Source organism: Oreochromis niloticus, unplaced genomic scaffold, assembly GCF_001858045.2.
Source record: "Oreochromis niloticus isolate F11D_XX unplaced genomic scaffold, O_niloticus_UMD_NMBU tig00000221_pilon, whole genome shotgun sequence".
Lineage (NCBI taxonomy): Eukaryota > Metazoa > Chordata > Actinopteri > Cichliformes > Cichlidae > Oreochromis > Oreochromis niloticus.
The window spans coordinates 87,349-110,052 of record NW_020327093.1 but is presented as its reverse complement, the minus strand read 5'-3'; the positions used below and the strand labels follow the sequence as shown (position 1 = coordinate 110,052).

Below are 22,704 nucleotides of genomic sequence, written 5' to 3'. Positions count from 1 at the left end.
ATCCTGCATTGTAGCTGATGTGGGTGATAAGAAAGTTTTTGGCAAAGAAGGGATTTGCATCATGGATGAGAAGCTGACAAATCTGCAGCAGCTGTGTGATTCTATGATGTCAACATGGACCAAAATCTGTCAGGAATGTTTCCATCATGTTCAATCTATACAAGAAAGAATTAATGTAGTTTTCAGTATTCCTCCCATTTAAAAACATGTTCTGATGACTTTTGGTTGGACCTAACTTATTCATCAGTGTCTTGCTCAAGTAAATCATCATCAACCACGTTATATAAATATTCTAATAGTGCAAACACACCATCAGAACACAGCATTTCATAACTTCACATGTGTTGTTCATGGTGTGAATACCACACCCTGTCAGTGTACATGTTCATGCCATAGACATGTATTTATGTGAGATATTCACAATTCAGGAAGTCAAACACATCAGCGTGACTCTTGTAACTCTGATGGTGTCTGTCTGCAAAGAAGACATCTTGCTACATTTGAGACTGTAAAGTGAGTGTTGAGGATAAATAATCAGTGAGGCAGATGGAAAATAAAGCTGAAACGTCAGAAGTCTCTCACTCCCATCCAACTGGTGCAACATCAGATTCAGACCAGCAGCATCTTTCTTGGTCAGACTATATGAAGTCTTAAAAGTTATGCTGTTATTTCCTGAGTGAACCAGTATGTATTTCACATTGTAGTTACATATATACATACATTACTGTTGTGCTGGCGTTCATTTATAAATGTAGACAAACACCACAAATGTAATTCTTCAGTAAAAAAAACTTTGTAGCCACACTGAATCTGCATCTCAGACCCTGCACACTTGCAAATCTCATATTAGTTTTAACTTATGTCTTGTTAAAATAAACTCATCATAACTCATTTCTGCTTAGTGAGCACTATCCATTATACATATGCAAATTATCTAAGCTATATAGAATGATGATTTTGATTACTTTATTACTTATGAAGTTTGTTAATGATGGACTAAAACCAAAGCAGTGCTGATGTGATGTATTGATGTTAAATCCTTTAGAGATTAAAATCCTAAATAACTACAATTTACAAACTTTTAAATACAACTTTTTTCTTTATTTGCATTGTTTATTAATAATAATTTCATTCATTTCCTTCCCATCCAGTTAGGATATGCAAATACAACATTGTATAGAGATCTGGAGTTTCATAAAAAGGGGAACAACCACTCTGGTCCAAGACAGGCGGTGTGCTCCAACTTCAGGGGGTTCACACTCCTCAGCCTCCACAGGAAGTTCTATGACAATGTACTGGAGAGGAGAGTCCATCTGTTAGTTTGACCTCAGATCTAGGATGATATCACTGATACTAAAACAGAACTACAAATATCATCCAAAATTATAACTACAAATTCTATATAGACCCACTTTATTTCTATTTTAAAAACACTTCAAAGAAACTCTCAAAAGTTTGAGCTGAAATATGCTGGAACACCTTTTTTTTTTTTTACTGTAAAACCTGCTATGAAAAATAAACTGCATCTATGCTGTTGTGATCGTTTCTCTTCATATTTACACATTTATGTTTTCTAATCACAAACAGAGAAGTGGTAGGCTACTGTTTCTTAGAACTGATTCACTAGTGACTCACAGCTAATTGCCCAAATTATTCATGCCCCCTTCCTGTTTGTATGTTTTCTAGAACAGTATCTACCCTTAACCTAATTTTCCTCCTCAAACGTGAAAGGAGGCAAAGGAGTAGATAATGCTGGAACAGGAAGTATTAAAATAGTTTTAAGAACAACAAAAAATTCCAGTGTTGATTAATTTTATACCTAACATAATAACCAATAGAATATCTTTTTGGTTCAATGTCATCTTGCAGTGTTTTCTTGTAGTCCACAATCAGATTTTTGCATGCCTTCTGGTATTGTTGCTCACTCCTTTTTGGCACAGGCCTCCAGCTGAGTTAGCTGAGGTTAGACGCCATTCTGGTATTGACCTTGGATTTTATTCGACAGATTTTCAGTGGACTGAGATCCAGACTTTGAGAAGGCCACTGCTGTAAGCAGATGTGTCATTGGATAATGGCATTGGATTATGTATCTTGAAACAAGATAACCTTGATTAGCAGGGATTGGGAAAACCTTCTGTTTACCTTTGTTAGCCACTTTGCTATGATAGTAAACAGTAGACAGGGAGTAAATACTGATGTGCCTCATTGAAACCTTTCGACTGCACAATATTAATTAGCCATTATTTGGAAGAGCTGTATTGCTGATTTGTCTGCTATTCTTAATGTATGATGAATGACAGGGGAGGGAGTGTTCGCCCCAGGCACCAAACCGGTCAGGACCGGCCCTGCCTGCGGTTGTTCAGGTACAAGTTGATCGTCTGGAACAGCAGATGGTGAAGATGTCTTTAATGAATGAAATGCTCTGAAGGTGGTGAATGATTACAGTAAATCCATTATAAAACTGGATGGGCAACATCTGATAGTCAGTTTGAATGAAAAAATACAGAACCCAAATCAATAAAGACTCTGTGCGTGTAGCTTAAGCTCACAGAACCCAGGTGATTGCAGCATGCTTTGAAGCTCATGTCTGGATAGTGAATGTGAGAAGAAAAGTGTGACAGGAGAGTTCAGTCACACCTTCTATTAATATACAAATAATAAGTTTTTACCAAATGAGTGAAGACTTGAGAAGAGCAGAGATCACATCTCGTGCAGCTCGAACACGCTGTTATTAAATTCTACCAGAGCAGGTTATAGTTCACTCCTGTCACAGAAATATAAATACTGCTTGGATCAGGCACATGAGGTTTTATACATTTGAGCAGCAGCAGCACAAATAATCATTTGCATCAGTTAACAGTTAAGCCCAGTTTGGCGCCCCAGGCGAACACTCCCCCCCCCACACACACACACATACACATATAGAACATATTAAGGATTGTACATTAACATAAAACTGTTGTCGGAACTAATTGATATTAAAATCCGTAACATAATGTATTGTTTGGAGTTTTGTCTGTTACTGTTACTATTTTTTACCATTTCTTCTTGGAGCAACTGTAACCCACATTATTTCCATAGGGATTAATAAAGTATTCTGATTCTGATTGTTTCAGGATGACCTGCCATTATCCAATGACACATCTGCTTACCTGTATCTTTTGCTCGTTTCTCCTCCTCTTCTTTTCTATTTTTTCTAAACTGAGCACCTGATGGCTTTGAACTTTTCTTGTCCATCTTCCATTGGTTTTAATTTTGCACTCCAGTACAAATCCCCCAACTCGAGGATCACCACAACATAACCTAATAGACCTACATCTTAGTTCACAGATTCACTTTGTCTAAATCTGTCTCTGAGATTTCACACAACCCAGGATTCAAATCATGAATCCATAATGGGCTTGGATTTACAACATTATGAATGAAATGTGCTCTATTTGGAAGCAGCCGGCCCCCCTCCCCTTTCGACAGGTTGTGTTTGAGACTTTAATCACCAAACTATAAATTTTAAATTGTTATTGATCCCTTTACCTCTACTCCTAAAGTGTATATTTATTTTCTTCCTCTTCTTATATATATTGCTTGTTTACTTGCACTGCTGTAACTGAAGCTTCGTCGTCTCGTCTCGTTTACTTTGACTTCAGCAGCGAGCAGGCGCACCGAGGGCTCTCGCGCTCACTTTTTGCGTATAGAATTTCGAAAAAACATCGGTGCAAATTATAAGTCTGTATCATAATGTCCGGTGTTTTCGTGTTTGTTGTTTTGTTTTTATTTTGTTTTATTTTGCGAGTTGGTTATTAGACGCTGCTCCAGCCAGCCAGAGAATCCCCCGCCGCCCCGCCCGCTCCTCCCTGTGCGCAAGCAGCAGGCGCACCTCGCAAACGGAGGGCGCCCTTACTCCCAGCAAATGGGCGGTAGAAAACCGATCGGTGCCTATGCCATTCCCAATATGCGCTGGCTGATGTCGGGGCAGCATGAGTACGAGTAATTTTTTTTTGCCGATGCCCGTGATGCCGCCCCGGGCAACTGCCCGTGTCACCCGTATCAAAAACCGCTACTGAAGCCCACAATTAATCACCCCCTCCCATGTTTCATGAAGCGGTCTCCATCCTCCAACCTAATTTTTCTGATAAAGCACTGAAAACTGTTGCAAATGAGTAAAAAACTGTAGAAGTATTAAAATGTTTTCACTTTTATTTTCATGTCCGTGTTCATTGTTATTCATACGCTTTGATTTTTTCTTTTTTTTTCTTTTTCTTTCATTTTTTATTAACTACACAATTATTTTAGTTATAAATTGAAAATTGAGCTTCCTAGACCATGCTTCGAAAGTCTTTAGCTGATCTTTGGAAACGCAGGATTATCCCCCTGCATGCATGATCAAGGTTAAGGAGTTCGATGTCAGCCTGAGGACATGCATTGTTACTGTCCATAAAGATGGCCGAGGCTGTAAACAATTGTAAAGTGATTCACAAGTCTTTTACATTTGGACTTATGCCATAACCTGGACTTCCAGTCAACGATATCACAAGTAAGGCCAAAGTCATCCAGAAATGGTTCACCAAAAAAGCCACTCAGGTTCCACTGCTGTCATTGTTAACACCGTTATCATGATTAACACGATTAAAATTTTTAATGCAATGAAACCATCTGGAGCGCAAGATGGACAAACTTTGGACAAACTTTGGACAAACTGCGCTGACAGAGACATTTCAGGGATTCATTCAGCCCTCCAAATTTTTTAAAATCACGTTAATCGTGATTATGGCGTTAACGTTGACAGCCCTAGTTTTATTGGTTTGTTTTCATTTTGTTTTATTTTGCAAGCTGGTTATTAGATGCCGCTGCAGCCAGCAAGAGCACGCGCTGGGCTCTCCAAATCACGGACAAACAGTATCCCACATTCTTGATTTTTAGTTCACAAACACTTCTTGTAATGACTAACTACTCCTGACATTTTGGACATGTTAGCTCTTTATGCAGTAAAGTTACAGTGGGATACAAATAATATCAGGCTGATCCTGCCGTAATTTGTTCCCCCGGTTCAAATCACGGACAAACAGTATCCCACAGCTGTTTATGTGTTTAAACCCATTTTGCACAGAGAGGCATTTTTTGAAAAATGTATTGACAGCAATGTTGAATATTATTACACAGGAAAAAAACAACTACACGTAAAATAATTACACTGTGACGCCTCTGCCTTTCTAAATGGAGGGACAGTAACTGCGTGTGTATATGTAAGCGTGTAAAACCTGAAGATAGTCAGATTAACAGTAACAGTATTTTGTCTCTACAGGGAGTGCAGAATTATTAGGCAAATGAGTATTTTGTCCACATCATCCTCTTCATGCATGTTGTCTTACTCCAAGCTGTATAGGCTCGAAAGCCTACTACCAATTAAGCATATTAGGTGATGTGCATCTCTGTAATGAGAAGGGGTGTGGTCTAATGACATCAACACCCTATATCAGGTGTGCATAATTATTAGGCAACTTCCTTTCCTTTGGCAAAATGGGTCAAAAGAAGGACTTGACAGGCTCAGAAAAGTCAAAAATAGTGAGATATCTTGCAGAGGGATGCAGCAGTCTTAAAATTGCAAAGCTTCTGAAGCGTGATCATCGAACAATCAAGCGTTTCATTCAAAATAGTCAACAGGGTCGCAAGAAGCGTGTGGAAAAACCAAGGCGCAAAATAACTGCCCATGAACTGAGAAAAGTCAAGCGTGCAGCTGCCAAGATGCCACTTGCCACCAGTTTGGCCATATTTCAGAGCTGCAACATCACTGGAGTGCCCAAAAGCACAAGGTGTGCAATACTCAGAGACATGGCCAAGGTAAGAAAGGCTGAAAGACGACCACCACTGAACAAGACACACAAGCTGAAACGTCAAGACTGGGCCAAGAAATATCTCAAGACTGATTTTTCTAAGGTTTTATGGACTGATGAAATGAGAGTGAGTCTTGATGGGCCAGATGGATGGGCCCGTGGCTGGATTGGTAAAGGGCAGAGAGCTCCAGTCCGACTCAGACGCCAGCAAGGTGGAGGTGGAGTACTGGTTTGGGCTGGTATCATCACAGATGAGCTTGTGGGGCCTTTTCGGGTTGAGGATGGAGTCAAGCTCAACTCCCAGTCCTACTGCCAGTTTCTGGAAGACACCTTCTTCAAGCAGTGGTACAGGAAGAAGTCTGCATCCTTCAAGAAAAACATGATTTTCATGCAGGACAATGCTCCATCACACGCGTCCAAGTACTCCACAGCGTGGCTGGCAAGAAAGGGTATAAAAGAAGAAAAACTAATGACATGGCCTCCTTGTTCACCTGATCTGAACCCCATTGAGAACCTGTGGTCCATCATCAAATGTGAGATTTACAAGGAGGGAAAACAGTACACCTCTCTGAACAGTGTCTGGGAGGCTGTGGTTGCTGCTGCACGCAATGTTGATGGTGAACAGATCAAAACACTGACAGAATCCATGGATGGCAGGCTTTTGAGTGTCCTTGCAAAGAAAGGTGGCTATATTGGTCGCTGATTTGTTTTTGTTTTGTTTTTGAATGTCAGAAATGTATATTTGTGAATGTGGAGATGTTATATTGGTTTCACTGGTAAAAATAAATAATTGAAATGGGTATGTATTTGTTTTTTGTTAAGTTGCCTAATAATTATGCACCGTAATAGTCACCTGCACACACAGATATCCCCCTAAAAAACTAAAACTAAAAACAAACTAAAAACTACTTCCAAAAACATTCAGCTTTGATATTAATGAGTTTTTTGGGTTCATTGAGAACATGGTTGTTGTTCAATAATAAAATTATTCCTCAAAAATACAACTTGCCTAATAATTCTGCACTCCCTGTATCTGCCATTCTGCAATTCATCTCATGTAAACAATAACGTGGCGCACAGCGTGACGTGAAAAGAGGCACATACCTTTGACGTTGCGTGACGAACTCTGTAATCCTCGTCCACACCTAAACGCAAAAAAGGAGTTTTAAATAATCTCCGTTTTCGGTGAATCGCAACGCCGTTTACGTGTGGACGAAAGGCCCAAACGCATAGAAACAGGTGAGTTTTCAAAAATACCCGTGTAGGTGTGGACGTAGCGTAAAAGAGTTAGTAGTATATTTTATTACTACCTGTAATTTATTGCCGTTTACTTGCATTTGCTTAATTGTTTACTAAATGTTTGAGGTGTTAAACCGCAATGGAGTTTGTAAACAAAATATGGGTGTGTGTTTGGGGGGGGGCGAACATTTTTCTTGTAAAAAAGGGGGGCCTGGCAAAAAAAGTTTGGGAACCACTGCTCTAAGGTGTCCCTCTGATGTATTCATTTCTAATCTTGTCCACTCACTCCTAATGAAACTCTTAGTTGTTTCATCTCCAGCTCAGTTTCATGAACTTTGAATGCATACATATGTGGAAAATATGTAAATAAATGCAGCATTAACAGAAAACAAGACATAGAAATTAATAATAAAAAGGTTAAATAAATTTAAAATGAAACAATGAAACAATTTCTTAAGTTAGCTCAGAAAACATCAACATTACAACAAAATATGGCAAAATTAAAGATGATAACACAATAATACAGAAAAAAATATTTATGGTCACAGATCAGTGATAATAGATCAGTCACTCCCTCAGACTCAAGATGTGATCGATCATACCTTTATCATCTGAGAATGGGGTTCTCTTCACCAAAGAAGCAAAAAGGTGAAGGAAAGAGATGGCAGCATCTGTACAAAACGAGTGAATATTAGCACAGTAGGCGAATATGGAAGGCGCCTTGGAACGCTAATCTCCAAGGTGAGGCGGTGGGTCTGGGCCCAGCGCTGGATTAATAGCTGCAGGGCAGGATGGCTGATGGTGTTGTGATGTGGAGATGTATGTGCTCTCTGTGTAGGGGAGTTTTTTTCGTTTTCTGTTCTCATGCTGACCTCCCACAAGGAGCCCAGTATGAGTAGAGGTCTCCCCATGTGATGTCTGTGCTACGTATGTTTGGTCGGGGGGGGGGTCTCATTTCACTGCAGGTGTAAACTTTGCATGTGACAAATAAAGGCTTGATTGATTGATTAATTTTAATAGTTGCCTGCTTTCTACTCGACCTTAGCTAGGATTGTACTCGCTGATCTGGGAAGGGTAAGAAAAAAGAATTCAGTTAACAAGTGGAAGAGATTAATTTAACCTGGCTCTACTGAGTGAGCAGCAGCGCCCTCTGTAGTTTGTGTGTCAAAGTGCAAAAGCTCACAGCACCTGGTATTCCCAGGCGGTCTCCCATCCAAGTACTGACCAGGCCCGACCCTGCTTAGCTTCCGAGATCAGACGAGATCGGGCGTGTTCAGGGTGGTATGGCCGTAAGCGAGAGGCAAAATGCATAAAAAGCCTTTTATAGATGACTACAGATTTAGATTTGATGCATTACAGATGGATTACACCAGGGGTGTCGAACTCATTTTATATTGCGGACCATATACAGCCCACTTTGATCTTAAGCCGTCTGGACCAGTGAAAGTCTCCTTTCTGTCAGTGTAAAGAAGTCACTTATGTAACAGTTTTTCTACGTGTTAAAGAAAAAGCTGTTCTGACAAAGAAATAAATCTGTCAGTACGAGTTTTTGGACTTAAATTGTAAGAAATAAATGTGTAAAATCCCAGACAACGTTCTGGTAGCTGTTTGTCCAGATTGCCCATTTTTTCTTGTTGTGGTTCTTGTTGCTTTTTAACTGTAGTCATAAAAAATGAGATTTCTGTGGTTGAAAGTAAAAAAAAACTCCAAACTTTTCTGTTTACAAAAGATTTATTGGAGACATAGCTAAGAATTTTTCAGTGTGCAATAAATTGTGAAAGCCGAAGTTTCTTTGATACTGAAAAGCAAAAATTAGGCTTTCTTGTCAGATGTCATTGTTTGGGAAAAAAACAGTGTGGTCACATAAAATGACATAGCAGGTCACATTATGTTTTTATTGACATATTAGTTTGTAAAAAGCGTGTTGCTGCTGAATGTAGTTGTATAATCATAAAGTAGTGTTTTATCTATAACATATCACATTAATGTTAAAAAGTGTAGCTGATCATTTACTGCAGGGCAGTGTTACGGACTGTGACGGAGAACAGTCAACTAAGACCAATAGTCATAGATGATGAATGTTTCTACGTCATCTATAAAAGACCTTTTGAACGTGGCATCTTTCGTTTACGGCCATACCACCCTGAACACGCCTGATCTCGGAAGCTAAGCAGGGTCGGGCCTGGTCAGTACTTGGATGGGAGACCGCCTGGGAATACCAGGTGCTGTAAGCTTTTGCTCTTCTACACACAGACTGCAGAGGGCGCTGCTGCTCACTCACAGAAAACAGAATCAGAAAAAAAACTTCATTACAACGCTCATAAAAAGAATACATTTAGTTCTTGTGTAAAACTTGATAATCATCTTACTGTATTTACTTTTCTGGTGTGTATTTTCCAGCAGTGGTTTAGCTCAGTGTCATGTGTCTGACATTTAGTGGATGTCAGAGAGCATCATTATTATTTCCTAACTTTAGGTTCCAAAACAGGATGAAGACTGATCTTTACTCACAGTAAAGATCAGTCTTCATCCTGTTTTCTATTTTGCAGAGCCTTATTGATGAGCCACAGCTGTCAGTCTGTTATTTTCTCCCCCTGATATCTGTAACTTTATCATTTAAACTGTTGATATGGCTCAAAGCAGCCCCATTAATTTTGTAATTGACTTTTGTCTCCTCCTTTCTCCTCTCTATTATTTACTGCCAATATATTGTGAGTTTATATCAGCATTTGAGCAAAATCTGGTGAGGATTTAGAAGAGCTTCAACATCCCATTATAATTTTAGTATTGCACAGACAACATAAATTACAACCAAATCCAATCTGAAGACACAATTGAAGCTTCAGACATTCATCTGTTGACGGTGAAACACTGCCCTCTGCTGGACTCCAATAAAACAGATGATACTTTAAAATGAGGCAGCATCAACAAGCTGTCTGCAAAAAAAAAACAATATAAGAACAAAATTTGCATGAAATACAAAACTTATTGATTCTATGAATCAAAAACAGTTAAGCACTCTGTAGTATTCTACAGAAAGAGGAATTTCTCAGCACAGTACTGAGTAACTTGTCAACCATGGAGAAGGCACAGTGTCCACCTAAAGCCCATATTTACAAAAACCAGAGCAGTTTTCTCGCATGGCTCAAGGTGAAGGTAATGCTGTCATTTTCATATGACTTATTATGGGCTTCAATCTCATGGTGAAAAATTAAAAAGTATACACACATTCAAATCTTTTAATACGAAGTTGTACAATGTCTTAAACTGACATGACTAATGCCTATTAACTTCTCATCAGTGATCATGGATGGAATAATGGAGGAGGAGAACTACTAAAGTGAGTTTGCAATCCAACATAGAAACTGACCTTCTGAGATGAAAACTTTTATATTCAGTGTTACTCCAAATCTTCATTCTCAACTTATTACCAAAGGAAAAAAAATGTCATTATATGTTCTGATGACATTCAGTTGGATTTGATTTACACATCAGAGGCTTGTTCAAGTAATTGTATTCAAGTAGAGTGAAATAAAGAGCAGAAAACACTGCATGAGAAGCAATTCAATACGTGACTTTTAGCAAAGGCGTGCTGTCACACTGTGGCTAGACTGAGGGTTTGTCAACAGTCTGACGACACTGTATCAGAGACTTGTCTTTAACCACTTTGTTCTTTTCATGACCACAACTCAACACCTTGTGAGTGTTTGCAGCCTGGTAATGCACCGTGTGCCAAAACTGTGAACAACTGAATCTGTTCTGAGAGCAGAAGAAACTTCTATAAATGCAATAACTCTAGATGTTATCACACTAACTACATATGTTATAATGTAACACTTTGTGTCATGTAAAACCCTGAAGTCAAGGTTATAAATGGCTGTTTTTGACAACTTTTGAGTTTACCTTTATAAATTTCACTTTTAAAAATTTACAGTCATCATTTCATTGTGACTAAATCTAAGCAGGAATGTTTTTTTTATCTCTATAAAAACATTTTTAATCAGTCAATTTTAATATGAATTGAAAAATATAAATTGTATATTTCAAAACTATGTTTAAGTTACTCATGCTTTTTAACTGGACTTGGAGTATACATACATAATAAATTGGACTGGGTTAAGAACACCGCTGCACTCCACAGGAAGGGCCAGAGTCGTTTCTATTTTCTGAGGCAGCTAAGGACAATGCTCAGGATTTTTTACAAATCTGTTGTGGCCAGTGCCATCCTCTATGCTGCTGCATGGTGGGGCAACAGGTTGAGGGACACAGGTGCCAACAGACTCAAACTGATCCGCAAGGCCAGTAATGAGTGGGGATGGAGTTGTACTCATTTAGGGTGTCTGAGAGGCAGATGTAGTCCAAGAAAAGGAGCACATTCAGTGAGAGACTGAGATTACCAAAATGCACCACTGAACAACACAGGAAATCATTCCTGCCCGTGGCCATCTCCCTGTACAACTCCTCCATCTAATACAGTTATACCCACTGGCACATGTTCTACAGTAAAATAACAAATGACAAAGTTCACAAGTTAGAGTTAAATGTCAATCACACATATTTCACCTCACCTCTTGATATTTATAATTGCGTGATTTGTGTGTGTGTGTGTGTGTGTGTGTGTGTGTGTGTGTGTGTGTGTGTGTGTGTGTGTGTGTGTGTGTATATATATATATATACATTATATATACATACATACATACATACATACATACATACATACATACATACATACAGATATATATGAGCAACTGTAACCCACATATTTTCCTTTGGGATTATTAAAGTCATTCTGATTCTGATTATTCATTTTAAATATGAATATCACACCAGACGGCTCCTGTTATTCAGAAAGCACCTTTATTGCTTCAATGCAAATTAGAAGGTGATTAGCAGCCAGATGCTGCTAATCAACTGCATTTGAATAATTGCTCATCAGCATATGTGAGCACCTCTATAAAAGCATGAGTTTTGGCAGGTGTGTGTTAAGATAATGTCATAATCTCCCCAGGAATGGATGTCCCAGAAAATTCACCCCAGGGTCAAACTGTGCAATGGTCAGAAAAAGCTCAAAAATCCAGAAGCTACATATCAGACTCTACAGACCTCAGTTAGCACATTAAATCTTAAAGTCTATGACAATTAGAAAAAGTTTGAATAAGTGTGGCTTGTTTGGAAGGGTTGCAAGGAGAAAGTCTCTTCTCTCTAAAAACAGCATGACAGCATGGATGCAAGTTTGGTAGTAAAGTTGCAAAGCATAACAGCACAAACACCTCATACAAGCTGTTAGTATGGTGGTGAAGGGGGGGGGGTGATTTGAGCTTGTTTTGCAGCTACAGAACCTGGGCCCCTTGCAGTCATTGAGTTTTCCATGACCTCCCCTGTATACCAAGTACTCTATAGTCAAAACTGAGTTTTGGTAATGCAGCAGGACAAAGATCCCAAGCACATCAGCAGAGCTACAACAGAATCAAGGTGTTGGAATGGCCCGGTCACAGTCCACACGTCAACCTGAAAAACAGTGCTGGGAACTTAAGAGAGCTTTACATAAACAAATACCACAAACCTCAATGAACTGACGAAACAATGTAAAGAATTGTGAGTCAAAAGTCCTGCACAACCATGTGACAGACTAAGAGTCATACAGAAACAATTTGGTGACACTATTGCTGCTAAAAGGTTGTTCTACAACCTACTCACTCATGGACTGTGCTTAGTTTTTCAGAGTATGCTATAGATTCCCATAAAAACACTCTTTTCCACATGACTGTATATCAGATAAAACAGATATGATCTGTGAATCCAGAGCAGAGGAGGATTCTGAGAAGAGAAAACATCTGGGGACCTGTCCCGAAAAGTTAATTTTGTTCATCTGGACGTAGAGTTTTCAGTCGGAGGAACGCTACGTCACTCATCCAAGTTCGACTTCCGACTTCTTCTGTCTCAGCTCAGTGCAGGTTTCAACCTTTGACCAACCTTTGTTGGAATTTAGACTTTACATATTGTCCAGTTTAAGGCAAGGGAACTGAAAAGTGTGTTGAGGATAAATGATCAATTAGGCAGATGTAAATGAACAACAGCTGCAGGCTGGAGGCTCTGACATCACACCTGATGGACACCTAGAGGGCTAGATTCAATTATTTTGGAGTTTCTGAAGACCTTCTATGACTCTGGGGTGACATCAGTCATCTTTTATGGTGTGTTCTGCTGGGACAGCAGTATCCCCACTGAGGACAGAAAAATACTGAACAGACTGATCTTGTAGACCTGTGTTATGGTTGAGGCAGCATAAAGTGACTGGAAAAATGGTGGCTAAGCTGTCATCGCTCTTAGATACAACCTCCCACTGTGTCTTATGTCTTTCTGTGTGTCACAGAGGACACACAGCACAACAGCACATGTGGGTGAGAGTGAGTGAGTGAATAATTTGTGTTTGTGTGTGCATGGCTGGGCCTGGGTCTGGGGCTTGCTGTGACTTAGCCCTGGATACAGTCAGCAATCCCAGCCGGACGCTTCTCCTATCTTTTGGATGCCGGGTGGTTCTGGGTGCCTGGAACCCTGTTCTCAACCTGTACCAGGATGGTTGGCCTCTAGGGTCGACTGCCCGTTGCCTCTGGTCCTCTGGGACTCTCACCCTTTGGCTTTGGCACCCCATCTGGGGCCTCCCTCTTTCCCCTGCTGGGATGGGCACGCACACGTCGCTGAGATGTGTGGTCTCAGATAATTGGTACTCCTGGAGGCTGCAGGTGACATAGTGACACTATACCAGTGTAATAACTGAAATAACACAAATAGAAATGAATAAATAAACAGATAACATAGTCACATGAACAAGAGGAGCCTATAGAGATTCCAAGTAGCTGTTCTTGCAAAAGCAAAATGTGTTCTGCACCACAATGCATTCACGTCACAACTCTGATTGCAAAAGCTGGCAGATAGGACAGGATATTAAAAATAAAACAAAAAGCCCACCTCCCACCACATGCAGGTCATCCTAGCAGCACTGAGCAGCTCCTACAGTGACACGCTGCTGCAACAACAGTGTGCCAAGGAGAAATTTCAGATATCTTTCCAGCTGCTGTCAGACTCTACAATAGAGTCTTAGTGCCCACCTTAAAATTAGGTATATACAACATCAGCTGAATAACAACACGTGATATATTACACCGTGCCATTATTTACTTAACAAAAACTAAGCCAAAATGCAGTTTCTGTACTTTTTTCACAAATGTCAATATTTTATTAACTTACTTATTTTTGATACATGTGGTTTATTGAATTGAAAAAAATAGCTGCAATTGTTGTAACGCGAGCTATGAAAGACAACCTGCATCTGCACCTGTGGTCACTGGTCCTCACATCATGTTTGCAGCATGTTCTGAACCACAAACAGAGCAGTGCTAAAGTTTCTTGGAACTGGTGGGCTAGTGATGTAGACACTGATGCTAGTGATTATTTAAGGTGGGGCTACTGAAATGTTTAAAAACTGAAGCCCCCAAAGTGCTTTTTGTTGCTCTGTGACACAAATGAGCTCCAACCTGCTCAGGTAGAATTTAATAACAGCTGAGCTGCACTAGACCTGGTCTCTGCTCATCTTGACTCCTCGTTTGGTAAGAACTTTTTATTTGTATATTTAAAATCTTTTATAGACAACAGGCTTATTTTCAATAACTCGATCTCCTGCCACACTTCTACTCACATTCACTATCCAGATATGGGCTTCAAAACATGCATCATCTGGGTTCTGTGACCATGAATATCGTGCATAAGAAATGTGCATGCACAGGCAGAGGCCTATCTTTTTTTTATTTATGTTCAAATAATGTTCAATTTTAATTCCCCCTTTAGAGCATTTCATTTACTGAAGACATCTTCACCACCTGGTGTTCCAGATGACTGACTCGTGCCTGAACTCCTGCAGGTTAATCAACCAACCACTGATCAGTAAAGCAAAAAATAAGGTAAGTGTCCTCATTTGGAAAAGTTTGCTTAAAAGTTTCATAACTTTCTAATGTAATAATTACATTTAGCAAGAATGTTGTCATGACTGAGTGCAATCACCATTTCCCTCTGTAAGGTTCAATGAGTGGATGCAGGTAGAGAAGGTGCCTTTAGATACACCTCATGAACTCATCAACTGAGACTCAAAAATCATCAAATTTATTTAAATTACTTAATTTGTTGTTCATTTTCTTACTTGTTTACCATATCTACCAAATGCAAGTAAATGATTACAACTGCCCGTTTTAAAAAAATCCAGTAATACTCTAAAAAATGTACACAATATTATTGTTGAATCTGTCCTCCAGTGCCTCTCTGATAAGTTTCAAAATAATATGATCTGTATTTGTGTTCGCTTCGTAGTTACACTGTTTAAAATAAGATATTAAACCAAACTGCGGTAATTACCTGTCCAGCAGAGATCCGCTAACACTTGTTTTATTTCAAGCTCAGGTAAATTCTTTCTGTCTGCTTTCTTTATCAGCGATCGTCTGGTTTTTCCTTTCGACTTGTCTCTCCGCGCTTTCTGCTCAAGTCAGCCCCCCTCCTCTGCCGCGCATGCTCTGCAGCGCATGCCCGACGGGGTCTGCGCAGCGCGTGCACCACAGGTGTGGAGAAGTACTGATTAGTGTTGCCGTTTCAAAATAAAAGCTGCCAAAAAGCGAAACATGCTGCCTTTCAGAGTAAAATTTCAATGTTTCAAACCATATTCCAGGGTTTTTAGTTCACCATTTATAAGGTTTCAACAAGAAAATAAAAGACAAATCTGAATGTTTGAAAATGTTTTGGAAAAATTCCATAAAGAATAGATGAAAAACACTGAAATTATTCTTTTATTTATGTTGATAAATTAAGTTGTTATTATTTAGTTACATAAGGTTTTTTTTTTTTAAGTTAAACTTGTGTGGGTTTCTATATAAGTCAATAAAAAAACAACAAGCCATTAAAAATGAAAAGTAAACTCTGCCAAAGAAACTGAGAGACGGGAAGCGTGGAGTTCAGTTTGCAAATTTATCTAAAACAATAAACATCTATGAATAAAACTTTGTTGGCCAGCAGCTTCTAAGAAAGACAAAAAAAAGTAAAAAGACTATCATGAAAAGAAGCTACCATCTGTCACGTGGTTCTGTGTATTTACATTTCATACCATGGGGAAATAATCATTTGATCCCCTGTTGACAACACCTTTCTCACGATCATCCTCACCCCATGAGACAAGATCTTGCATGCAGCAAGATAAGAGGTCTTCGGTCTTGACTATGGTGGCACAAGACTGTAGATTTGTATTGTCCCTGTAGACCTCAGTAACAAATCCTTTGACACCTCTGCAGTCTTGCCCGTGGTGGTGTAGAACTTGGAATGGAAGAGACTGATACTGTAGAGGTGTGCTTTTTACACAAAATAAACTGAGATCAAGATTGTCTTTAAATGATTAATTGATTAAGTGCAATCCAATCTGTGGGAGCCAGAATTCTGGCTTGGTTATAGGGGATCAAGTACTTAGTTCAATCAATGACATGCAAATCAGTTAGTATGTTTGTGTAATGTGTTTTTTTCTGGATTTGGTTGATATTCTGTCTCTCGATTAAAATGAGCCTACCATAAATATTAGATACTGTTCATTTCTTTGTAATGGAGCAAAATTACAAATTCAGCAGAAGATTAAATAATTATTCCACTTCTACAGTGACAAGATTTTGGCTGCTCCAAATTCTTAACTTGGAAAATGTTCCTGTTTTTCTTTCTCCAGGAAACAATGAGGATCCTGTTTACCTGTTTGCTGCTCATGCTGCTCTTTGCCACTGGATTCTCAAAACCAGCCAATCTTAAACCCAAACCAATTGACAAGCGTCAGAATGAAACCCCTTATGAAAAGTTTAAACGACAGCATGTAGATGCCAAGATGACTGCGAAAAAATGTGAGGCAGAAATAAAAAACAAGCAGATCTACAATGTTGACAACAGTTGTAAGGACACAAACACGTTCATCCTTAGTGATTACGAAAAGGTCAAAGCCATTTGTAATGGTCATGGGTCACCTCATAAGAATACTTGCTTGACAGAGAGTAAAGCAAAGTTTAGTATTGTTAAATGTGAACTAAAGAATAATGGAGGCAGGAAACCCAACTGCCAGTATAAAGGCAAACTTCTCACTAACAGAATAGTTGTAGTCCAATGTGGAGGATTACCTGTGCACTTTGAGAAGGACATAGTGACTTTTGAATCCAATAACGCAGCTATAGGAAAAATCCCCATGGACGATACCTCTGTACCCACAAATATACATGTCTGAGATAACAAAAGAGAAACATTTATCATCAGCTCTGACTAAACGTCGCTGGAAACATCTTGTTCGTCACAAGTTTTCACTCGAGCCTGTCTTATCAGTAACCATTTACATTTTTTTGAACATGTGATCAGCTTCTATTTCTTCACACATTGCATTAAATAATATAAAACTATTTTCAAACTATATTCAACCCACCAATACTGATATATTAATTGTACTGACTGTAGGATGCTGTGTAGAAATAATCTCTTCCATCAAACTGGCTTCTAATAAAATATTTTTATTTGATCGCAGAATAGTATGGAATAAATGTTTTTGCTTTGTTTATTTACTTTTTTTTTTTTTTTTTAATTTTTGGCATCACCAGTCACAGGACTCACAAGGTCAAATGTTCATATTCAGCACCCTGCCTCTCGGATGTTTTTTTTGTTTTTAATGTTATTAAATTTTATTGCTTTTGTTTTCATTTTATGCCAACAATTCATTTCTAAGATGAGCTTTAAAGCATCAAAATTGAAATAATTGACCAAAAGGCAAAAGTCTAAATATCGTTGCTATCACTCCTGCTGCAAAGATCAGGGTCAGACATTGTTGGGCTTCCCTCTGTGTACACACCTGTACGAAGGAGTGTTAGGGCCACATTAAGAAAAAAAAGAAATATAAGAAGAATAAGAAAATAAATATACACTTTAGAACTAGGGGTAAAGGGATCAATAAAAATTTAAAATTTATATTTTATAGTTTGATGATTTAAAGTCTCACACACAACCCGTCGAAAGGGGAGGTGGGCCGGCTGCTTCCAAATAGAGCGCATTTCATTCATAATTTTGTAAATCCAAGCTCATTATGAATTCATGATTTGAATCCTGGGTTGTGCGAAATCCCAGAAATAAACCCCAGACAAAGCGAATCTCTGAACTAAGGTGTAGGTCTATTAGGTTATGTCGTGGTGATCCTCGGGTTGGGGGATGGGTGTTCATACTGGAGTGCAAAATTAAAACCAACGGAAGATGGACAAGAAAAGTTCAAAGCCATCAGGTGCTCAGTTTAGAAAAAAGAGAAAAGAAGAGGAGAAACGAGCAAAAGATACAGGTAAGCAGATGTGTCATTGGGTAATGGCAGGTCATCCTGAAACAATCAGAATTATAATCAGACGGGGTGTTCGCCCAGGGCGCCAAACAGGCTAGGACTGCCACTGATTGTTAATACACACCAAGCCAAAATACATGAGAGGAAAGCTCTCTGGTATTTACATTTAAGATGATTTCATGTCCGAGCTGACGTTTTAGTTCTTGAACATTGTTTCACTGGGTAATGTAAAAGTTTCAGGCTGGCTATCAGTGTGTGAAAAGACAAAATCAAAATTCAAATGAGGCTCACTGTAAGACATTTAGATTCAACAGCAATTTGTGGTTATATTAAGCAATAACTAAGATTATTAAACAATGAAGCCAATAAACAAAGTTGGATGGACATCAGTGCAATTACACACAAGGCAAGCAGAAACTACTAAAATAAATAAAATAAACACACACACACCTGTATCGCAGACAGAGCTGCAGTCTCCAATAATATTGAAATTACTGCAGCTTTCAGTGACAATAGCTGACTGCGGCCACACGATGGCAGTAATGTAAAGGCTGGATGGACATACTATTTAACAGCAACATCTGCGATGAAAGGAGAGAGACGGCTTTACTTTGGTACGTTTTAATTTGTGGACGCCACTGAGGAAGAAATAAAAGAGAACAATAAAAATGTCCTGTGTGCGGAGAGTCAAAAAAACTGCACTTTTAAAATGTTGTAATGTAATATTCTTATATAAACATAAGCTGTATCACAATTTTTTAAAGCTTCCTTTTGTGTTTTTAAGACAGAAGATCATATGTTTTTGATAATGGTGACCAACAACACTAAACTACCTTTAGTTGAGTAAATTCAATGTCACATAAAACTATGCTAACATTTACACTGATTATCGCTGCACTAACTGATTAGCATATCAGAAAGAAAATAGACATCTCACAGACACTGAGAGTTTTCCTGTTAATATTCCCCCTGCTGTGTTTTGTCCCAGCTCTTTTAATTTAATTATCAAACTGTCCGTTTTGTTTTGTTTCTTCTGATCTGTCAGTCTCAGAAAGAATGGAGATAGCAAACACAGTCTCTCCTTTCTGAAACTACATTATTTGTGGTGTTTAATAAGAACACTATTTTCCTTTCTCTTCACCAGAGGATCATGCAGGTTCAGTTTGTCTGTTTGCTGCTGGGCCTGCTTTCTGCTGTGGAGCTCTGTGCAAGCCTGGACTTCTATCAGAAACATGTCATTGGAAACATGCTGGAATACGAATGTGCTACAGTGATGCAGACGAGACAAATCAACGGTCGAAATGGTGGATGCAAAAAAATAAACACATTTCTTCTGGACACAGGTGTTAGGGTCAGAAACACCTGTGCACATGGTGATGGAACACATAATGTTGGCTTTAATGTTGTTGTATGCAGGCGCGTTGTTATCAGTTCACATCCTAATTGTAGTTATACAGGTCGACGCCATGACAACAGGATTGTTCCTATAATGTGTAAACATGGAGTGCCAGTCCACTTGCATAGCAGCAAATTGGTTAAACTGTTCTGAATTGTTGCGTTTTGCTTAGTTTGAAGTTTACAGCCATCCTGGCTACAATCTCATTATTGCTTATCATGATTTTTCTTCAGTTTGCTTTAGAAAAACAATGAATAGTGAAAATGCAATAAAACATTATGTTCTGCACTCAGTTAATTTTACATCTACTCTCCCTCTGCTGAATTGTTGAATTGATAAAATAAACTTATTAACCAGCTTTCTGCCTCAGAGAATTTCTGTCACTTAAAATTTTCATGATTTTTACAAATTGTATTTTCAAAGAGAAGCTGCCTCACATTTAGTTCAGTAACATTATAGTGAAAAAATGAAAACAAAGTTTTCAATAATGAATGAATTTCCATGGATTTTTGAGATAAAGTCCGATGTTTCCTGTACAAATGTAACAGCAAGAGTTTCACTTTAAACCTCTACACTCCTACATGTCAGGGAGAATAACTCTGGAAATGAAATATAATCTTTTGTAGAGTCACTACTTAGTGGGCAGAGGACAGTTATCACTTTACTGAATGCTTTAAAGTCACATGTTCTTTATTTGCTGTATGTAGATTAACAGGATATTAACAGATTAACTGTTTTCATTAGAATTCATATGATAATCAAGAGTGCACTAACTGTTGCTCTTGTCACTGTTTATTCTTGCTCATTGAATCAGCTCTGTTCAGATAATATGCTGAACTCAGCTCATGTTTCTTTAAATAAGGCATCACTTGTCCAGCTATCAAACTCTGAAAGAGTTACAGTTTCACCACTGAGCACTTTGAATGCTTATTCTTTTATTTAAAAGCATTTATTTTAGCTGCATCACCAATACCACGAAAAACAGTGACTTTCAAAATCAAAATAAGAGCTTGGTGAGCTTGACACCAAGATGGGGATAAACAAACATGGGAGCACACAATGGATTGGGGAGACAAGGACAAAACACAAAGAGAGGGACATTGGAAACAGGTAAAGGAGACAAAACACAGAGACAGCACTAAGACACAGAGAGACGGAGAGACAAGACTAAGAGGACGGTAAAGACAGAATGCAGAGATGAAGGCTATGACAGATGGGACATGACAACAAGACTGACATGCACTGGAGGCACTGAGGACAAACAATAATAATAATACTAAAAACAATTAAGAAGAAGAAAACTGACATATGTAAGAAAACTAAACTAGGAAACCTCAGTCAGCATAAGAATATGACAACAATGATTGAATAAGATTCAAAAGTCCACCAACACAAAACACTGGGACAAAGACCCAGAACCATGACACACAGACACTGACAGTGTTCTTGTTAATGCTCTGCCTCTTCTGGATCTTCACTTTTAATTTAGTCAGCTAAACTAGACTGCAGTCTTTCATTTATTGATATTATTAATAGTTTTTCTTTCAGTCCACCTGAATTGCACAAAACAACTTGTTACAAGCTTTTTTGCTGCTTCCAGTGTCTCAGATCTCATGCAAATAAGTGGGTGGCTCAGTGAATTTGAATTTAGTGCATGTTATATCTCTCTGTTCAGATATAAATATGTATTCATTATGTATGTGTAACCCCTATAGACATGGTTACTAGTATTTTTGTTTTTTACCTTGTATTATTATTTCCGACACCCCTTGAACACACTTTGATTTTCCGTAGTTCAGTGAATGCAACAAAAGCACGCTGCTGCATTAAGCTAGGCAAAACGGAGCAAGACACCCGAGAGCAATTAACAAGCTACACAGTGAGTCTTTCGATATAAAATAAGTGTTATAAAGTATTTTAACAGTCTCTAACTTAAAGTTATGTACTTTTCAGAGGCCTTTATGTGTTTTACTCTCGACCAAAACCAGGCAGAGCGTGGGTTTGTTTCTTGGGAACTCCGGTGAGTTACTAAAAGTGATAAGTTAGCAGGAAAACCTATGCTAATTTTACATGTGGTAAATACTGCAACAGTGTGAATTCTGTATTGTCTAAGAAAGCTAAAACCAGTCGGAGTACTTGAACTGTGTGTGAAATGGAGTGTCGTATTTTATTTTATTGTCTATTTGATTGGGCATCTTCACAAATGCGCAAAACTAATGCAGGATGCACTTTTCTTTTAGCCATGAATGTTGTTCAGTGTTTTTTCTGCACTTTGTCATTTCAGTTATGGGTTGATTCATGTAAATAAGTTATTTAAAACTAGTTACGTTGCAAACATTTCATGATGTGATTGTATATGCCTTAAAAAGGGGTATATAAATACAATTGATTGTAGTGCTGTAAAGCAGTACAGATTGAATTCATAGAGACAGAACAATGTTAAAACAACAGTGTACTTGATTTTGAAAACGTTATGAGATCTCATTTTATTTAGAAAAACTGTTAAGAACTATTTTGTTTATTGCTCTGTACTGTATGTGCAGACTGGTTTTTTGTGATCCTGGATCTGAAGTGGTTCTGGATGTGGATGGCGAGCCAGACCCTGTGAAAACTCTTGGCGAATCCAAAAGCAGTGTGGCCAGCTGTTCTGGATGCAGGAGTAGATCTACAGACTGAATTACTTCAAATCACAGGATTTCAGATAAGCAAGAGCAAAAACTGCTTACTTCATACGGATCGTTTCTCTGGAAACTATTGAACTCACAATATCCTGTTCATCAGGAGTCAGGTCTAAAGAGACTACTTATTTTATTTTATTTTGTTGTTATTTTCAAAAGAGCGCTCTTCTCTGTCGATCTTCGGTA

At 38.5% G+C, this 22,704-nt stretch overlaps 1 long non-coding RNA gene, 1 other non-coding gene and 1 pseudogene across 2 annotated transcripts; 2 read left to right on the top strand and 1 right to left on the bottom strand.

The window, feature by feature from the left end:
- Nucleotides 1–8,243: 8,243 nt before the first annotated feature.
- On the bottom strand, nt 8,244–8,362 carry LOC112844447 (5S ribosomal RNA). The gene has a single exon (XR_003217170.1). It is a non-coding gene; the product is annotated as a 5S ribosomal RNA (ribosomal RNA).
- An 830-nt stretch (nt 8,363–9,192) lies between these two features.
- Nucleotides 9,193–9,301, top strand: LOC112844448 (uncharacterized; annotated as a pseudogene).
- A 5,659-nt stretch (nt 9,302–14,960) lies between these two features.
- LOC109200220 (uncharacterized) lies at nt 14,961–20,088 on the top strand. The gene is made up of 2 exons (XR_003217166.1): nt 14,961–15,025; nt 19,589–20,088. It is a non-coding gene; the product is annotated as an uncharacterized LOC109200220 (long non-coding RNA).
- The last annotated feature ends 2,616 nt before the right edge of the window (nt 20,089–22,704 follow it).